Source organism: Rhineura floridana, chromosome 16, assembly GCF_030035675.1.
Source record: "Rhineura floridana isolate rRhiFlo1 chromosome 16, rRhiFlo1.hap2, whole genome shotgun sequence".
NCBI classification, from domain to species: Eukaryota; Metazoa; Chordata; class Lepidosauria; order Squamata; family Rhineuridae; genus Rhineura; species Rhineura floridana.
This window is the reverse complement of record NC_084495.1, coordinates 25293706-25313383: the sequence shown is the minus strand read 5'-3', so window position 1 is coordinate 25313383 and position 19678 is coordinate 25293706. Positions and strand designations below refer to the sequence as shown.

Below are 19678 nucleotides of genomic sequence, written 5' to 3'. Positions count from 1 at the left end.
TTTATCACTTTTGTATCCTCAAAATGAGGTGACATATTTAATACATGGTTAGCTGCAAAATCCAGCTGAAATCTCTGAATTCATTTTCCCTTCCATAGATTGGTGGAACACAGAGGTTGGTCATACTGTATATATTTGCTTTAAGGGGGTCAGAATAATTCTCCATTATCTTTAATGCCATTCTACTGGGTTTTTTTATTCAAGAGGGCTAATTATGCTACTCTCATAAAAAAAGCTAGAATAGATAAATGACAATGCAGTGTGTGTTGAATTTGCTTGTTTTGTCACATGGAAAGTTGTGGCTTTGCAAATGAAGTGTCTTTTCACATAAAAACTGTTTTGAAAGAGTTTTAAAGGATTTCAGGTCTACAAGACCTTAAATGCAGGGGATCATCCTGGCTTATTTCAAATATGCTTTGAACCAGTTCCAAATGTATAACCTGGTGTCTTTTTAAGTATTGGGAACCTTCTGAGAGTGGACATGGACATCATGAGAGAGGGATGGAGCTGTTGTACAGGTATCATGTGCTGCTACAAAATATTAGAACTGCTCCCCTTCATCATATTTTTCTCTTTCGTTTTCTTTTTTCAGATCTGTAATAATAGTTTGCAATCTTCTTTTGTTCAAGATGCACATTTGTAGTTACAAATGTTCAGTTTTTCGCTTTGGGGATAAAAAGCTGTGGGTATTTCATTGCATCCCTCAGGGGATTATTATGGTTTAGCTATCATAGATGTAAGAAGCAGCGGTGCTCTTATTTCGGTAGACTTTGTCTTAAAAGTTGTGTGCTATGATTCTGAAGTAGAGAAGAGGGAGGGTGTTATCCCAGAGTGGGAGCAGCAACAGTCTGTTAAGAAGCAAGAAGAGTTACTTTTAAGTGTCTCTCGATACAGAATGGCCCATGGAGATGCAAGAATGGGATTTTTTTTTCTAATGGGTGTGGGTAGCCTCTTGAGGGATGAAAGTGGTTTTTTGTGTGTGTGCATGATTTGAAAAGCTAACAATGTGAGCTGTAATGTGTTGAAATTGCTAGGGCTAGTTTTTTATTCTATTGTCTGGAAGCTTTTCCATGGGAAATATCTTACAGCTCTTTGAAAACCAAACAATTATGTCTTGTGTCATCTTTATCCTTTTGATACACAGCAAAGGCACATCTCACTGCCTCTAAGAGTTGGGAAGCAGGCTGAGATGTTTCTTTCAGAAAGGTAATTTTCTTTTGCAGGTAGATTAGCAGCAACACTACCAGGGAATGGAGGGTCTAAAAAAAAAACCTTGAGGCCTAGCTGTTAAAAGTAATAATTCCAGGCCATACTGTTCAAGTGTTGACTCCTGCAATTGCTTAAAGTTAGGGGGAAAGTTTTTCATTCATTAGGAACTTCAGCTCCCTCTCCATAGACAGATATTTGCATCAGTCACCATCCATTGCAATTGTTTACTTCTGTTAACAATTGAAGCTGGATAGTGACCAAGTCCAGCCAACTTTCCAATGCAGTAGTACAAGAGACAGTTAAGATAACGGTCTAATTAGTTTCCTGGCTCAGTTGAAAGTGTTGGTTTTGACCTATAAAGCCTTATGTGGCTCAGGAGCCCAATACCTTAAGGACTACCTCTCTCACTATGAACTAACTCAGATCCCGAGATCATCATCTGAGACCCTTCCTGTGCCCCCTTCATGGGAGGTCTGGAAGGTGGCAACATGAGAACAGACATTTTCAGTGAGGGACCCCCACCTGAGGAATGCTGTCTCCATGGAAGCATGCTTGGCACCATCATATATATTTTTAGGCAACAGGAAAACACTTTCCTCTTTACTCAAGCTTTTTGCCCTTAATGTGTGGGGTCTTAGCTATTGGTGGCCACTTTCAGTGGGACAGGACCTGTAGACCTTTCCTTTATTTGTACCAATGTGTTTTTATTTATAGATTATGTTTGTTTTAACTGGTTTTAATTAAGTTGCTTTGGGTCATTTCTATGAGAAAAGTGACTAATAAATCATAAATAATAATAACAATAATTCAGACAACCATCTAATGTAGATATTTACTAGACAAATCTAAAAAGACAAATTTTACACTATTTGGTCTGACTTCATTATACAGTCATGAGAGTAGCTGTATACTATAGCCAGCATGGGTTTTTCATATTCCGCAATGTTAAATTGAAAATACCGCCCATGCCATTCTGATGCTTCCCATATGCTCATTTCAAAACAAAACCTTACAAAACTTATAGTCCTGAATACAGAAACACTTGCTTAACAACACTCTAAATTTTCATGGTGATACACAAAACAGTCAGAGAGAATTGAGAATTCAAAGTGTAAAAAGAGAGGGGGGGGGAAACCCAGACCCCTGTTGGACTTTCTTCTGTCAATGCTCTCTTAATCTGTTGAAATTAATTAAAAATCAGCCATGTTCACAGATTACCTGTAATCCTATTACTGACTGTGCCCTATACTCTGACCTTCATCCTCTGCAGATTAAAAGTTTTAAAAATGCCTGGCTGATTTTTAATTAATTTGAGAAACTTTACCTTGAACTCAATGATAATGTTGGGCACTCTCAGTAAGAACCAACTGTCAGTGCTCTAAAAGCCAGACTCCCAGCTGTTTGGCTTGGCTAATAAGGGGGCCACACCCACAACAGACCTTTGTTTCACTTGAGACTGTCATGGCTTTCCCCAAAGAATCATGGGAAGTGTAGATTGTGAAGGGTGCTGAGAGGAGACTACTATTCCCCTGACAGAGCCACAGTGGCCAGAATGGTTTAATAGTTAGCCACTCTTATTGAAGCTCTGTGAGGGGAACATAGCATCTCCTAGCAACTCTCAACATGTAAATGATCAAAGCTGCCCTCCTCCTCCCCATCCTGCCTGCTCCCATTCCCCTTCTCACCCCCTGTGGTCAGTTTCACCTAACCTAAGCATGATTGCAGGGGAGTAAATCTCATTGAACTCAGTAAGCATGCAAATGATCAATCCATTCTCAGCAAACTTGCACAAGATCCCATTTCTTACCTCCTAGATTAAAAATCAGAAAAAATCGCTAATTGGCAAAAACACTTTGCGGTTTAAGAACATATCTATAGCCAACAGATATTTCTATCAAACTTTTAAAAGCAGGGAAACTGGGCAGCTATAGTGAATGCACCAGGGGAGCAGGAGACCTGGCCCTGTGTCAGATTTTCTACTGCCCTACAAATCTGTAAAAATGCTCAGCGGCACATGTTAACAAATTCTTCCAAGCTACACAGGAAGTGGATTGGACTGTGAAAGACCAACCCAAATTGTGTTTGCATTTTGACAAATTTGTAGGGGAGTACAATATCTCAGAGAGGAGGTCAGGTCTCCTGCTCCCCTGGTGCATTCACTATAGCTGCCCAGTTTCCCTGCTTTTAAAAGTTTGATAGAAATATCTGTTGGCTATAGGCATGTTCTTAAACCTCAAGGTTTTTTTAATGTATTAGTGAATTATTTTATATTGCAAAACCAACAGAACACCAGTGATGTATGCTCTTACTGACACTATAAGTGTATGCCTTGCTGGTGTTCTGTAGTCCCTTCTTCAGAGTCCAGATAAATTTCAATGATGCAATGAGTAATGATTTATCGAACATTTCTGTGAAGAAACAGTGAGATTAGCCAGTTTATTGGTCCTCATACAGGCCACCACACATATAAGGTATGCATGCATACATGTTCACACAAACACACACACATTATACACACATAGGCATATATATATATATATATTACTCTCCCACACACCTGCATACACACATACACACAGAGAGCTTTATGTTCTCCACTCCTTGCTTGACAAATGTCAGCACAATGCCTTGTCCCTGTAGCATCTGCAAATGTTATTTAGCTTACATGACAACAATATCATTCCCTCAAAATAATGAGAGATGCATGTTGAAGGGATAAAATATATACTTGTATTATACCAGCTGGCTAGACTGGCAATGCAGAATACGTGCTATTTATTCTCCAAAGTTATTTTTATGCTCATTTGGTTTAATGTCAAATTAAATGTAACCAAGGGCATTGGCAGAATACTCTGAACAAGGGAGAGACAGCGAATGCCATTCATTATCCCCAGGCTGTGGGACTGAACAATTAGTGCTCAGATTCCATAACAGTGATGTGAACACTTTACTATTATTATTTTCGTAAACAGAATAATCTAAAGGCATTAATTTTGTTGACTTTACAGTTGTATTTAAGTTGCCGTTTATTATTTGCCGAGTGCTCTTGTCATTCTTCAGACAATAAAGCAAGACAGCAGAATCACAATGGCTCCCTACGGGTATTTGGAGGTGTGGGAGGGGGTGTTGGAAAGACTGCATTATTTTGTTTCCTATTTGTGTATTTAGCTAAGGACACTGCAGTTTCTTTGTATAAGCCCCAGTGAATCCATGGATGCCAGAACATAACCCTCAACCCGGCACCAGCATATTCCCCTCCCAACATAAATGCAGCACTTAACACACTGAAGTAAGAACTCATAGATCTCTGCTAAGCACTTACTTGCTGGTGCTGCAAGTCTTTGAATCAAGCTATAATGTTCTAAAATGATTTTAATAATCCAGGGCAGAAGGTTTTTTAATGACCTTAATAACCTGCTGTTGTGTTCAGCCACATTTTAGGAACCCTTTCCTTTGGAAGCAAAACCACTCGCTGCACTGAATTTGTTTCCACAGTGACCATTTTGCCACAATGACAAGTTTACTAAGAGTTGTGCATTTTTGGTTCTTTCTTGACCTGACTGTTGTAGGTAGGGATGGAAGAGAATTTTGATTCAGTTCATATTTAAAGCTGAATCTGTCAAATCTGCACTTTCTGAAACAATACTATGAGACCTGGAACACAGACATCCTTCAAAATTTGCACTTACCCAAATTTTGCAATGCAGTTCTCCAGCACAAGCTTATAAAAAAGCAAATATGAGGGGAAATGGTACATAAAAATGAATATACTAGTGAAAATATACAAAAATGCATTATACTAAGGGGGAATTGCTTCTAAAAATGTGTACGTTTTGCGGCATGTTAGTGTGAATTTCTCCTAATAAACACATTTTTGTATGCAGTATGCAGGGTTTTTTTAAATTTCAGATTGGAAAAATGAGAAACAGAAGTGAAACTGGCAAGTCTTTCCATCCCTAGTTGTGGAGTGGATCACATCCACACCATGCATTTCAATCACCTTTAACATATATTTAAAGCATGTGGCTTCCCCCAAAGAATCTGGGAAATGTAGTTTGTTAAGGGTGCTGGGAATTGTAGCTCTGTGAGGGAAAACAACAATTCCCAGGATTTTTTTTGGGGGGGGGACATGTGCTTCAAAAGTGCATTAAATGTGTTCTAAATGTATGGTGTGGATGTGACCTTTGTTAGGAAACTTGTGTGGCAGAAGTGTGTCCACACTTAATAGACCCCCAGGTAAAGAACAGAAAAAAAGTAAATTAGGAAAATTCAAAATAACATCAAGAATTTGCTTGTGTGTTGTTTCAACCTGTGAGAACATTTGCATGGCTACTTTGTTAGGTGTAGAAGTTGTTACCAATTGATGTCGGAGCAGGGGAGGGATTTTGGCTTGTTGACAGGTCCTGATTATCCAGAGACTATGTTTTAGCATAGCCAGCTATCATCCCGTCATCTACAAGAGAAGGGGATGGATTCAGTCTGTTTTGGCATTGGAATGCCCAGGCATGGTTTCTGTGCTGTTGCCATTGTATGCTGGAAATCAATGAGAAATGATGTTATATGGGAATCCTGTATACTGATTGTAATCTCCTATTCAGTCTTGATTTTATGTATTTCATATGGTTTTGATTTATGATGAGTATGTACTGGTCTGTGACCAAAATAAAACTTCACTTACCAACCATGGTGGCACCATCCCAGGGATGGGGAACTTGCTGCCCTCTAAGGCTCTCTGTCTACACCTTCAGACTCTTCCTGGCTATGCCCCCTCTCTCCAGGTAATGCCTCTCACAGGCCTTGCTCTGTGCTATGGATGGGGGATAATTTCACCCATTTCAAATTTATAGCCGGATTTTTTTATAGTTTGCCAGGTCACTCTATACTGCTTGGCAAACGCCTTATTGTTGACTTTTCCTCAGTACAGGATTTGTACCCCACCCCATGCTGCTCCCTTTCACAAAGTTCAGAAAACAAAAATAGCAACTAGCAGACTGCAACCTCTCTCTCTCTCTCTCTCTCTCTCTCTCACACACACACACACACACACACACGCACACACACACCACCATACCCCACCACACTACCCTATTTGCATGCATACTCAATGCAGCTGTGTGTTTTTTTCAAGGTGATAAAAAACACTCCCTTGAGTTGGAGAAAGGGATTGCACGTGTGTGTATGTGTGTCCATCTGAGGGTCCCAAGAGATCAAGAATTAAAGGGTTAAACTACTAGAGCTTAAAGAGGAAGTCCAGAGAGGCTCTCCAGGCTTCCCTGTTAATCTCTCTAGTGACTAAAAGGGAAGTTTGGAGAAATTGTCTATGCTCCCCTTTTAATCTCTATAGAATTACCACTTTAAATTCCCTTCCACATTGTTACTAGTTCCTACTTTGGCTTTGCTGCATCACTTTGAACCGAATAAAGGCAAAGTAAGCAGAAAACACCCAAAGACAGATCGGGGCTGCATTCCAGTTTGACAGAATGCTGGTGGACCGGGACCAGCCTTCGGATACCATCTCTACTCTGTGCAGTCGTTGAGTGCTTTTGCCTGTCTGGAATGTATCTTTAAACTATAGATTTGCACTATACATTTAAAGTAGTATCATACCACTTTAAGCAGTCATTGCCCCTCCCCCAATAATCCTGGGAACTGTAGTTTGTTGAGAATGTTGAGAGTTGTTAGGGGACCCCAATTCCCCTCACAGAGCTACAATACTCAGAGTGGTTTAACAGTCATTCCTCTGATCAGGGAATTCTGGGAGCTGTAAATTGCTTCCTCCACTGTTGGAGGCAATATGCCCCTGTATACCAGTTGTGAGGCATCACAAATTAAGTTGACAACAACAAAACTCTATATAAAAAATAATTAATTAAACAGAAGCAAAGTGTGAGCCTTAAAAACAGACAATTAGGGCCCCCTCCAGAGATCTTTTTTATTGTGCATTCAGGACTGGACAGACATACTGCTTCGATTCCTATCACTGTGTGGGTTGTGATTTCATATCACAAATGTACTGAGTTTTTTTGTCCCACTTTTGTTGCAGTATAGAGCAAGAGAGCCTGTCCAGATGTCAATAATGCAATAATATTGGGGAAATATCACAGAACAACTAATAAAGTGGAATGACGTGTGAATGGTCCAATATAAATCCACTAATCCACAATTATTGCATCAATAACATATTGCGGAATACACCCACAGAAAACACCCATCAGTCAGGAGGGATCCACAGGTCACCTAGAAGGCAGAAGTTTCCCTTCGTCCTTTCTGGATGAAATTCTATACTTATAAGCTTAGTGTGCTGGTTAAAGTGCTCTGTCACATTAGTGCAGCAAATCCACTTTTTTAAAAAGAACTTTTTTTGGTGTGGAAAGTAATGGGGAAATGCAACAGAAACTGTGGGATAACAATCTGAGAAGTTTTATAAACATCACACAAACTAATCAGAATAAACACGGTGACTGTATTTTTTACTAGTGGCACCAGTGTTATGGATGCACTCCTTGCTGAAATACAAGAAGCGCCATCACTACTGACATTCTGCCGGCTTTTGAAGACCTTCCTGTTTTCACGTAGGCATTCCCTTGATCTCTCAACCGGCGTCTCCTGTTATGATTGATGTTGTCTTAATGGGATTTGTTGTTTAATTATGGGTGTTTATATTTTAATGCTTGCGTCATCGCCTTTTATACTTGTAAACTGCTTAGAAGTCTATTTTGCCACTAAGCAATAAATAATAACATGGGATCACAACTGAACCCTGACTGAAGCATGTTGTTGTCATTTCAATTTGTATCCTGCCCTCCCCCTCCAGAGCCTAGGGCAGCAAACACACAAGTGATGAAACATCTAAATTCCAATACAGATGGAATTGGGGAAACTTCTCTATTTAAAAGGCTTTGTGGAAGAGGAAGGTCTACAACAGCATCTGTCTAACATTTAATGGGAGGGAGGATTCCAAAGGGTAGGTGCCACAATACTAAAGGCCCTATTCCTCTATTGTATGGAACGGACCTCCAATAAGCTGGTATCTGTAAGGGGGCCCTTGACTGCAGAGTACAGTGATGGATTGGATATAAAAGAGTTGAGACCAGAGCTTGGCAAAGTTACTTTTTTGAACTACAACTCCCATCAGCCCAATCCAGTGGCCATGCTAGCTGGGGCTGATGGGAGTTGTAGTTTAAAAAAGTAACTTTGCCAAGCTCTGGTTGAGACAATCTTTCAGGTATCCCAGTCTCAAGCTGTATAGTGCTTTATAACGTAGAACTAGCTGGTCACACAGTACATTATTGCTGTGCAGGTCTCCCTTTCATGCATGAGATTCCCCCACGTGAATATTTATGCCTCAAAGTTTTTGTTCCTGTTTTTGCTTTATTGCATTTCACTGGTGTTGCTTTTATAGTGTAAAGATTCTCTGGGTTCTTGTCCGCGCCAGACATTTCAAAGCTCCAGGAGTTTCAAGGCTTCAAGAAGTTGTGGGTAAGCAAGGTAGTGTTCTACGTGGAAACAAAGTGGCCCTGCCAGTGTGTTTTGCCAACGAGCATTAGAAGACTTGATTTGCAATTTTGAGGCCATGCTTTGCAATAATTCTGGCTGTTGTTCTTACTTGGAGTAGGAAAGAAAGAAATAGAGAAATGTGAAGTGCAGGAAATTGCATGAGTATAAGGCAGTTTGGAAGACAATGAAAATCCCATTTCAAAAGAGATTGTGTCTCCCATGGTTACTTTAACAAATGGACTACACAGGTTTGCAGTTTTGTTGACAGTATTTTTCTCATTTCTGGTAAGGCAAGTCATTCCTGTTTTTTTAAAAAAATAGTTCTGATAGTGATGTGTCTCCATTTTAAACACAAAATTGAAAATTGCAAGTCCTCTTAACGTGATTTTTTAAAATACAAAAATTAGGGGAGAATGCATCCATTTCTTCTAAAGATTATTCATTTAATTCTGTCTTTCAGGAGCTAGTACTGAGTTTCTTTGCAACTGACCCTTCACTGATGTGTTACATTTTCTGGGGGAAAAAAATTGCTCACTGGAATATTAGAGGGTTTTTTTTAAATGAAAGCTGAATATTCATCCTTGATTATGAATAATTCTTTCTCTGGTTCTGTTACCTAGATTTACAATGGTCGTCTTCCTCCACTGTTATCAATCTAGTGCTGCCTTTCTCAGTGTGGATGCCCTCCAGATATTTTACAGTACAACAGCTGTCATCCCTGACCATTGGCCGTGCTGTCTAGGGATATGGGCATTTCAGCCCCAAACATCTACTGGGCACTCTGTTGAGGAGTGCTGATATGAGGAAATAATCTCATCAACCTTACAAAAATCTCTTTAAAATTTGGCTCCTCCACTAGTGGTAGGGAGTGCAAAGAAGAGAGTTGGGAATAAATCTTTTCAGCAAGAGACCAGCCCAATTCATGCTCTAGGGTGGTATTTAATGCCAGTCCTACTCAGAGTAGACTCACTGAAGTTAATAGACATGACCAGTTTATATTCATTCGTTTCAGTGGATTCTACTCTGGGTAGGACTTAGGTTTGGTACAACTGTCACTCATATTCGACTATCTGCAGTTAGAAGATTTGGTGTCCCTCTTATGTGCAAATGGAATCTGCTGTTCTCCTTTTAGAAATGACCATGGTTTGTCTAGGCTATTACTTGTTTTAGACTCCTGCTTGAAGGTAACCATGGTTAGGAAATTGGGAGCCCTGGGTTGTTAGAGGTAAAATGATTTGATCCCTTTCTCTAATTTTATACAGAGCTTCATTGTTGCAAGGAAGCTACAAGTTCTATTTCGGCAGATAATGAACGGGAAAGGTAGGTTAAGATTTCATGACTCTGATATACATTTTAAAAACCCACAGCTCTACACCATATTGCGGCAACCTTTGCTTCTATGGTTCACAGGAGAGCTTACATCGGTTGTTGCTACAGTATCATCTTCAGCATGCTGAGTGGAGATGTTCATTCTTATATAATCCATGATGGCCTTCGTGATCTTGTTTTGAAAGGTTACTGCCAACTATTAGGTATTTGTTGATAGAGAATAGAAAGATTCTCTTTCCTCTTTTTGTGAGAGCCCCACAAAATCAAGATCCCATCCCATCCCTGAAAGAGAATTTCTAAACATTGAGAACCTGGTTATGAACAAAACCCACCCACTGAACCTTTTTTCCGAGGAAATTTTATTAAAGCACAAAGACCACATCACCAGACCAAACAGTGTCAAGTTGTAGCTGCCCCAGAAGAATAAGCAGTCTTGGTGAATTTCGGTGATTGCCTTTTGCCCTACCTAGATTCCCCTGCCCTGAAATTTCAATTGGATAAATTATTTCTCAATTCTTTTCCCAAAGCCACTTTAGTGCCCTGTTGCTGGCACAGAATTTCAGTGATGTGAGAAACAATCCCTCCACTTAGTGCCTATAAAGCACTTTGGGGATCTTTCAGGATGAAAGGTACCATATACTTAAATAGCACTATTAAGAGGGAGCACTTCCAATATGCTGCAAGGCTGTGTTGTTTTTTTTAAAAAGTATATTGGAGAGGTGAAACCTTAACCTACTTTTCCCTTTATTCGCTACTGAAATAAAATCAAAGATGAAAATGGAATGCAGTTTATTGCAGATAGTCTTTTGAATATGTTAGTCAGTAGATCCCAGTTATTGTTTCATGAAAGTGAGTGGTCTCAAGGACTTCAAGCCATGATGGGTTTCACCCTTCCAAATTTAATGTGTCATAGCTAAAGATGAGCAGATGGCTCCTAACTTCTTAAAAGCATAAAGAAATGCTGAAAATGCTTATGAGAGCTTCTCATCCAGAGTTTGTTTCATTATTTCTATCTTTAAAAAAATCAGCATGGCTTCTGTCTTTTTTGTACTCAGCTTGGTTTCATCTTAAGTCATTAATGGCATTAAGATTTTTTTTAAACCAGAACCTTATAGAAAATTAACAGTTAGGAGCTTTCATTGCTGTGCTATGTTACCAAGTTACTATTGGCTTTCTTTATTTTCTAGAAATTAGCCAATAGTAACTTGAGAAGGGGCTATAGCTCAGTGGTAGAGCACATCCTTGACGTGCAAAAAATCTCCAGTTCAATCTTCAGCATCTCCAGGTAGAGCTGTGGAAAAACCCTGGAAAGCCACTGTCCATCAGTGTGTTCCTAACCTCTTTATTAAACCTTCTCACCAAAATGATAGATTCTTAAGGGCAGATTTAGATGGCTCAGAACAATAAAGTAGCTATATTTGGATGGCCAGAGCAATAAGATAGTTGTGGAGTGCTGATAACCATGGGGAGGGGGGAACAGTTGCCTTGTCTGACCACCACTGCTGTAAGACATGCTCTCAACTGTGTCACACATGCTAAAGCACAAGTCTAGGTTTCGTGGCATGTCCAGTTAGAGGAGCTTGAACAGCAATGCTAGGAAAATCCACAGCAGGAAAATCCATGTGCAGGAGACCAGACTACATGCACCCATGCTCTGACTTGGAGTATGACTTCTTCATATGCCCCAATCTGGGGAAGAGAGTTGAAAAACTCAATCTAAGTAGGTGGTCAGAAGCTCTAGCTGGCTGTAGCTTCATATAGTTACTGACAGTACATGGAACTGCTTGGTAAGATATTTAGTACCAACCATATAGCTTGCAAATATCTGAATGCAATTTATGGGCGAGGCAAATTTGGTACCTATTGTCAGCTCTGGGCTTCCTTTTATCTACTGATAATCTAGCCCAGTCTAGGAACATCCCAATTTCTCTTCCTTTGCTTGGTCTCATCAATGAGTCTGAGGAATAGTTCTATGACAACCAGAGCTTGGAAAACTTACTTTTTTGAACTACAACTCCCATCAGCCCCAACCAGCATGGCCACTGGATTGGGCTGATGGGAGTTGTAGTTCAAAAAAGTAACTTTTCCAAGCTCTGATGACAACTCAGTTACTATCTGTTGTCTTGTGATTTGTTTTAAAAGCTGGACCTCATTAAGGAGAGACTGTACTTCTGTTCTTTTGAATGAGAATAATCCTTTGCCCATTTAATAAAATATGTGCTTGCTGCTTAGAATAATACACAAGTTGCATAGCTAAGCTTTTGATTTCTGTACTCAGTAAATGGAAATGGACTGCCTTCAAGTGGATTCTAACTTATGGTGACCCTATGAATAGGGTGTTCATGGTAAGCGGTATTCAGAGGTGGTTTACCATTGCCTTCCTCAGAGGCTGAAAGGCAGCGACTGGCCCAAGGTCACCCAGTGAGCTTCATGGCTGTGTGGGGATTCAAACCCTGGTCTCCCAGGTCGTTGTCCAACACCTGAACCTCTACACCACACCGGCTCTCTGTACTCAGTAAAAACCAAATACTTTTTTTTTTTTTTGGCATTGGGAAGACTTTCTTAAATCGTATCATATTCCACTGCCTTTACTGCTGCTAAGAATATCTTTTCTATTTTCTTTTGCATGTTTCATTCTGCAAAAAAATCAGTGTGCTTTGCACCTGAGTATAGAATTTGCTTTTAACACCATAGTAAAACTCCTCTACTGGAAAAAAATATATCCTGTATTGGTAATATGGTTATAACAAAGAAAGCTGCCTCTCCTACCTGTGCCTAACTTCTAGAGGATGGATGGGCAACCATTTTTAGCCCAAGGGCCACATTCCAATTTGGACAACCTTCCAGAGACCACACGTCAGTAATGGGTGGGGCCAGAGCTAAATGAGGGCAACACAATGGATGTGAATTTTATATTTGTGCAGTAGGATAGGTCTGCGCACACTCACACACCCCTCTCTATCCAGGCAAGCAAAAACATTGTGGCCAAGGGTTGAAATAATCACATCCTGGAGACATAGGGATCCTGCTGGGACCCTGTTCCCCCAAAAAGTAAAGGGTCTAAGACTCCCTGAGACCCTGAACGACTACACCCTTGTATGCAACACCTCCTGTCCTTTATGTGGAATATTTTCACTCACAGCCCAAGCACTCCACTATATCTCAGCCTTATCTCTGATATCTCTGATTACCCTGGATACCCCAAACCCACTGTGGTTATATTTACTAGGTTGTATGTGAGGCAAACCTTTCCTGCAAGGAATACCCTTATGGTATAAAGCTGCCACCAGTTTCAGAATAAAGCACCTTTGAAGTATTTACCAAGGGGCTCTGCAGATTGTGTGTATTGGATTTAGTATTGTTTGCTATTTTGCCACCTCATGAACTTGTAAGCAACCAAGCTTAGGTGTGAATATGGAACAAGATAAACAAAATAATACTTTATTATTTACATATGGGTATTTTGGAACATTAAAGATGCAATTAAGATCTGTATATAATAGATCACTGCACTAACTATAACTCTATCCAACTAAGACTAAATCCACCAGCTACCCCTATTCCTAATCTATCGATCCAAGCCCCAGAATAAAACCAACTGACTCTCTAACGGACAAAACATCCAGTATATTTTAAAAACAAACCCTCACTCATTTCCTCCTCCCAACCATAGAATCCAACACCCAATCAGAGACATTCACACCAAACACTCACACCCTAACATTCCCTTTTACCCTTCCCTTCTCTACTTACCAATTTGAGGGCATAGGTGAGCAAATAAACATAAGCAAAATCAGGATTACATATTTACATAGTCTTGTGATGTCACAGTCTTGGGTGTTTTTGTTTGTTTGTTTTGCAAGCATGTGTGTTAAATGCAAAAATACCTTGAACATCATGTCTAGTTCATCTGTCTGGGCAGCTGTGTCCAGACAAGATGCGATTTGCAATAAACCTGGGGACAGAAGCTATTCCAGAGCTATGTTTAGGGCCTTTGAGACATTTCTGCTCACCTGAGAAAGAGAAGAGGGGAGAAGTGCTAATCAAAAGTCCTTCCCCCCTCTCCTTCCTCAAAGCAGAAGGCGCATTCGAAAATTACTAGAAAAATCATTAGGCTCTATAGACAATTCTAGGGTAAGTAAATGGCAAAACATATCGCACTCTTCACTGAAGGGTCCCGCGGGGGCTGTGTCACTGTTAAATTGTTCTATTTGACTATCCCTGTACTCTGCAAAGTTTTTGTTGGAGGAAATGGATGGCATGTGTGACATTTCACTTTCTGCAAAGGTGCTCAAAGGGAAAAAAATGTAAAAAGGAGGAAGATCCTATCTAACTGAGAAGTGAAATCTTGAAATGTTTGCCTTCCAAACAACTGGGGAGTCCCAAGCCCTCCTCATTCATTAGTTTAAAAATGTATCCGGTTAAATTTGAGGATGGTGGTTAAAGAATGATACCCCTCCCCCCCCCCAAAAAAAGCACTTGCAGGGTTTAAATTTAGTTTTATAATAAACACAATGCAGGTCATGTCTCGCCTTCACTCAGAGCTGGTTTCATGTAGCAAGCTAAGCATGTAAACAGGGCCAGATTAGCCAATCGGCTATTGAGACTATCCATAAGGCCTCAGTTTTCCAGCTCAGCCACAAAACCATATTGGGTGACCTCGTGTCAATTGCTCCCTCTTAGCCCTCTCTTCCCTATGGGGTTGTTCTTGTGAAGATAGCTAGAAAAGGAAATCCATGTATGTATGCCATGTTGAACTCATGGGGTGGGGGCTGTAATTGTTCATTATTTTGCCACAACCAAAGCTAGGAAAACTATTTGAAGAAACAAGTGTAATGAGTTGTTTGGAAGATTCTCCTCCCCGTCAATGTGTTAATTTTAGGCAATTTGTTTGATTTTATAATTTATTGGTTGATTTGCAACATGCAGAAAAAAAGTGGGAACTTTTTCTGTCTGGCGGGCCAGATCTTAATCTCCCCGACCCTGGCAGGCCAAGTTTGACAGGCAGGCAGAGCCATTATAGTGATGGCAGGTGATGCTGTGCTTTGAATCCCCAATTGATGGGGCTTCAGCACAGCACAGGGCTGTTTGAAGCCCTTTGGAAGCAGCCCCATTATGTTTGTTAAACGTCCATCCGCATCTGTGTTGGAATTGCTTTTTAATATGTTTTTAGAGCTTTTTCAAAGGTGTTTTGTTTTAATATGTTTTTAAGTCTTTTGTTTTTAAGATGTTTTAGAATTTAGAGTTCTTTGTTTGCTGCCCTGGGCACCTTCTGGGAGGAAGGGCAGGATATACATTTAAATAAATAAATTGAAATTTGTTAAAATTGAATACAGTTAAATTGTTTTTATACTTTGATAGGCAAACACTCTTCTAGACTCAGTTTCCAACTCCAGTTTAAAGTGTTGGTTTTTAACCTTTAAAATCTTATGCTCTTTCATATCTGTCAGTCTCTGCCCAAAACAGTCAGTGCATTCACTGGGATTATTGGTTGACGCACTCCTCCAGCTGCTTCACCCCCCCATCTGCAGTTCAGGGATGGCCTTTTAAGTGGTAGCTCCACCCCATTAGAAATCCCTATATTGATAGGTACCAGAAAAATAGATTTATTTTCCAGATTTGCACATTTCTGCGTAGTTGACGCTGACTTACTATGCTTGTTTGATAGTTTACGTGTCTCATTTCATTTACTATACAACTCATTATATATATATATATATATATATATATATAAATATAAATGTAAATGTAATTGTGATTAACCAAACAGAGGTTTTTATTATATTAACAAAACGTTTCAGCTTCCGCCTTCATCAGCTGCCAACATATAAATGCTGTTACCAAGGTGGCAGTTATAGAGCTTTATATATTTATATATATATATTCTTTGTTGCTTGCCCTGGGAATTTTTTAAGTTGAAGATGTAGGATGCAATTCTGGTAAAGAAAGAATGTACTTAAATTTAAAATCATACCACAATACGAATAATAATTCCAAAGGAGGCAGCATCTGGCTTGCCCTGAATAACATGGCAAACTGGAAAGCAAAAGGATTAGTTGTGGCATGACAGAATTAAGCTTGTATAGCGTTTGCATCATCTCTGCAGCTGAGGCTACATAAGGCATTGTAAAGTTGAGCTCTTAATTCACCATCTCACAGAAACGAGAACAAGGGCAGGAAATGGCACATGCTGTGCACTCATTTTGAAATGGCCTTAAGACGACTTGAGCAAGAAACCAATATTAAAATATGACACACCCCCCCCAACAGTATTACAGCTGTAATCTTGCAATCCTATTTTAGGGGGAAAACATTTGCCATTTGTGCATGTCGGAAGGCAAAGCTGTGTTCAGCTTCGATCAAGCAATTGTCCATCATCCTTCACACACCCCTTCTCAACCCCTCCCCCCCAGTGCTTTTTCAGCCTTGTATCTTCTTTTGACAGCCTGTTTTACAAATATATTAATGTTATGGAAGCTATCCCGTAAAAGTGAGCCAAAGGATGCATGCTATTTGTTCTGGCAGATTCTGAAAATGGATGTTGTAATTTAAAAGAGATTTTTTTTTTTTAACTTTCCTTTTTTTAAAAAAAGGATGTAGCTAGCACACTTCTTAAAGCTGTGATTAGAAGCCTGGAAATTGAAATCTAAGACACGAATGCTAAGATACAATCCCTGGAGAACAAATACCTTATCCTGTGCCTTGCTGTGAAGAATAGTGAGAGAGGGGGAGAGAAACAAAAAAAATGGGGGTAGAAGACGAACCAGCATTCTGGGACTGAGCTGGGATTAAATGTAAAAATGAATGTATTATTTGCTTTCCACTTAGAATGACTTTGAGGAGACTTCCCCTCTATCTGCTGTTTCTAGACCAAAATTACATTTGTTTTTTTAAAAAAATCCATAGCAAGTCAAAGCTTTTGGTTAAACAGCTAGTGGGAAGCATGGGTGGGACAGATCTGTCAACATGCAATTTTTCTATGATGCTTGAACAGTTTTTTCTCTTGCTTGTTTTCCCTTGCACAGAATTACTTCTGAGATTTATTTAATGCCTCCTTTGTTCATACTGCTTCTCTTACCACAGTGCATAATGCATTTGCTAGGAGCTGGGCAGTGTTGGTATTGAAAGGGGATGGATTTAATTGCTGGTAATTGGGGAAGGGCTGTAGTTCAGTAGCAGAGTATCTGCCTTGCACGCAGAAGGTTCCAGGTTCAATCCCGAGCAACTCCAGGCAGGTCTAGCAAGCAAGTACTCTGTCTGAAGCCCTGGAGAGCTGCTGTCTGTCAATGTAGATAATACTGAGCTAGATGGACCAATGGATTGACTCTCTTTGTTCCTAAACTAAGAGGCAGGATGGAGAAGCAAGCAAGAGGTTGGTACAGAAGGACAGTGCAGATGATGCATAGCTAGATGGACTGATGGTCTGATCTGGTATAAGGCAGCTTCCTACATTCCTGGGTAACGCTAATTGTAAATTGGTGTGTATAAAACACAATAAAGAACAGACCCTTTTTTAACAAAGGGGAAGGAGTGAGGTTAACAGAGGAATGTAGGAAGCAAAAGAATGGAGAATGAAGGACCAACCCTATACAAATCCTTCTTCTTGGGCAGATTAAGCTGAAGACCATTTCACATGCCCACCCCAATGGGTTGAAGCCACTCCAGTGAGGCTCTTTTAGTGTGGTGAATGATCTAGTGAATGCTGTGATTTTATGCACTGGGATTTAAAACTGGGTGATCAGCATGCAAGAGTCGGACTCCTTGCCGAAGAAATTGTGCTTAAACAATCGTGGAAGTATCCCAGTATGGTTGTGTTGTGTTCTTCTCCTTGAACAACACAGTCTGAGTATGCTGATCCCTTGTTGTGTTGTGTCTTTTGGTGCCAAGCTGCACTGCTCCATTACTTTAATTGCTGTTGGTAAGTGCTGTTTTTAACACCGATCCGTGCCATTTTCCTGCATTATGGACTTCTTAATGGGCTGTAGTTTTTCCGTCTAAGTAAATTGAAGTAGACATCTTATCAGCAGGGAGTGCTTCACCTTTTCTTCCATGCTTTTTGTCCTCATTTTGTGCGACTGATGCTCAAGCATGGGACATGGCTATTTCTTTGCTAGCTTGCTTTGCCCTCTATTTTCTGAGTGTTACTGATTTATCAGGGAAGTTAATGCAGCATGTGATTATGAAATAGGTAACTGTCATAGTATCTCTGAAATATTTCCACCCAGCTGCGTTTTTCCCAGGCATTGAAACACGGAAGTGTGTGTGTGTGCTAGTGTTGTTAGTGTTACAAAATGAAACGTATCCTTACCTTGAATACATCTGTTTTGAAGGATGAACATAACATATGAACATAAGAAGAGCCTGCTGGGTCAGACCAATGGCCCATCAAGTCCAGCATCTTGTCCTCACAGTGGCCAACCAGATGCCTATGGAAAGCCCACAAGCAGGACCTGAGCGCAAGAGCACTCTCCCCTCCTGCGGTTTCCAGCAACTGGTATTCAGAAGCATGCAAAACGTTATATACATTTTATGTGCATGTACTTAATAGCAAGACCCAACAGTTTAACCCTATGTGTTGTGGTTCCATATATTTGTTGTGGCTCCAACTTACTTCCATTGCGAAAACACATTATTTATTATTATTTATTGAATTTATATCCCACCCATCCTCCCAAAGGAGCCCAGGGTGGCAAACAAACAAAACAATTTAACAAGAAGAAAAACATACCAAAAACAGTTAAAAATATTGTAAAACACAGTTAAAATATTCTGAAACATAGCTTAAAACCATTCTTTCATCAGTGATCTTGAGGTTGCCAGGAACAGCCCTCTCTAGCCGTCAAATGCCTGGGTAAACAGGAATGTAATTCAAATGAGGCACTTTTTCATGTTTATGCCTCCGGCTGCCTGCTGTAGCAGTCTTTCCCTGCCTTTGGGCTAACTCTGAAGAAGATGACTCCATAGGTCTCTCCCATGTCATTTTCCTCTTCTTTTCAGGAGGGATTCTGCCCACATATTCCAGGGCTGCCTGTTTTGAGCATGAGCAAGGGAGGAAGATGCAAGTGGGAAATAGCAAAGGAACCTAACTGTCCAGTGTGGTTCTGTTTGATGATCAAGTACTGGTGCCATGGCTTTGGGGGCCACAGAGGTTGTATCTGATAGAGCTGTGGGTGGGAGTAGGTTGCCTGGAACACATGATGATACTACTGCTCCAGCATCAGGAGAGGGGCTGTGGCTCAGTGGTAGAGCATCTGCTTTAAATGCAGAAGGTCCCAGGTTCAATCCCTGACATCCCCAGGTTGGTCTGGGAAAGAATCCTTTCTGAAACCATGGAGAGCCTCTACTAATCAGTGTAGGACAGGAGTGAGGAACCTTTGGCCCTCCAGATGTTGCTTAACTTCAACTCCCATCAGCCCTAGCAAGCATGGCCAATGGCCAGGGATGATGGAGGTTGTAGTTTCTGAACTACATCTGATGGGCCAATGGTTCCTCACACCTGGTATAGACAATATTGAGCCAGATGAACCGATGCTCTGGCTTGGCATAAGGCAGCTTTCTATATTCCTTTGTGCGCTGGATTCCTGTAAGCTTCCAGGCACAATGAAATGTGCTGTAAATCCCTAAAGGCCTGATGAATGTAAAT

General features: G+C 40.3%; 1 protein-coding gene and 1 non-coding gene across 2 annotated transcripts in view; both read left to right on the top strand.

Moving 5' to 3' along the window:
* The window catches only part of LOC133371308 (protocadherin-11 X-linked-like), a 124210-nt gene that overhangs the window by 18232 nt on the left and 86300 nt on the right, over positions 1 to 19678 (top strand). The window lies entirely within an intron of this gene.
* On the top strand, positions 19261 to 19332 carry TRNAL-UAA (transfer RNA leucine (anticodon UAA)). The gene has a single exon. It is a non-coding gene; the product is annotated as a tRNA-Leu (tRNA).